The sequence below is a fragment of the Rhinolophus sinicus genome, linkage group LG15 (assembly GCF_036562045.2).
Source record: "Rhinolophus sinicus isolate RSC01 linkage group LG15, ASM3656204v1, whole genome shotgun sequence".
NCBI lineage: Eukaryota > Metazoa > Chordata > Mammalia > Chiroptera > Rhinolophidae > Rhinolophus > Rhinolophus sinicus.
This window is the reverse complement of record NC_133764.1, coordinates 33,747,224-33,748,747: the sequence shown is the minus strand read 5'-3', so window position 1 is coordinate 33,748,747 and position 1,524 is coordinate 33,747,224. Positions and strand designations below refer to the sequence as shown.

The 1,524-nt window shown below is 42.5% G+C and overlaps 1 pseudogene; it reads left to right on the top strand.

Moving 5' to 3' along the window:
* The first annotated feature begins 500 nt into the window (after window positions 1–500).
* LOC109451868 (double homeobox protein A) lies at window positions 501–1,136 on the top strand (annotated as a pseudogene).
* The last annotated feature ends 388 nt before the right edge of the window (window positions 1,137–1,524 follow it).

Here is a 1,524-nt window from a genome sequence, read left to right as displayed (position 1 = left end):
AGTAGGATGGGGTTTCCCCTATAGGAAAGCTCCATGGCCTAGATGTCACTCCTGAAGTTCATGACTTGGCTAATGTAGGGTCCGAGAAGTCGGCCATGACCATGTTTTACCACACTCTGCTGCTGCATCTTCTTCGGTCTCATCGTGGAGAGAGCAAGAATGATAATGCAGACAAGCAAGTGCGTATGTTCAATACACACACATGTGTATCAAGGCTGTATGCGGTGCTGTAGGTAGGTGAGGCCATAGGTGTGTGCGCAAATTAAAATGGGTTCATTTGCCACCAATAAATGGGGTTACAACTTAAGGTTCTTGATACATAGAGATCTTAAAGAAATCCACAAATAAAACCCCAAGTAGTAGAAATACAGGCAAAGAAGATGAACAATTCACGAAAAGAAAAATACAAATGATCAAGAAATACTTGAAAAAGGTTCAGTTTTAATAACAACTAAAGAAATGGAAATTAGTGGTTGAAGGCTTCAGGACTCTACTCCAACATGGCCCAAGGCAACTCTCCAAACAAGACCACAGCAAGGAATTACAGACGAAGCCACACTCAACTCACAGAAGACCAGTTGAAAATCCTCATGAAAGGATTCAATCAAAAACTTTTCCCAGGTTGTTCTACCAAACAAAAGCTTGCTTTAGAAATCAACACTGAAGAGTCTAGAATCCAGATTTGGTTTTGGAATCGAAGAGCTAGGCACCGAGTTCAGAAAAGATCAGAGCCTGAGAAGGACGTAGAAGCACAAGCCAAGACCAAGATCTCCCTGAAGAGAAGATTCATGGTAGAGAAGACAGACGGTGTCGTACCAGCTACATGTCCTCCCAGTGACACACTCTCATCATGGCATTTACAAACAACCTTTATCTTGGGATTGATTCCAGAGAGCAACCTGCTAAGGAAATTGGGGTTCCAGAGTCAAGAGTCCAAATTTGGTTTCAAAATGGAAGATCTAGATTCCATGTCCAGAGAAAAAGAGAACTTGATAAGCCCTTGAACAGAAACAAGACCAGGAATGAAATCTCTGAGACGAGGCAGTTTAAGGGACAGAAACTACACCAAATGGCACCAATCTCACTAGCAGCTATCTTATTTCTCTGAAGCCAGAACAGGATGGACCAAGAGATGAATTCAGTGCATTTGATGTCATCAGCCTGGGCTCCGAATCTCTGTCATCCTGGGAACATACCCTTCTAAATATACCTGCAGCTGCTCGGGAAGCTGAGCCCTCTGCAGATGGTAAACAAAACTCCAGGAGGCAGGCAGATACAAGGCCCCCACAGCCCTACCCATAGAGCCTGGCTCCACAGTTCAGCTGATGTCAAGGAAAATGAAAATAAACTTATTCATATCATTTTTAAGTCATTGCAGATCGCTGTGTTGACTGATGCAGGCAAAAATCAATGGATGTGTGATATTGTGATTTATAAGAAATATACCTTTGCTCCTCATCTACAGGGCTAAAGCTCTTGGAATTTCCTGTGATGAGACCAATAAAATGACACTTGTTATGTTAA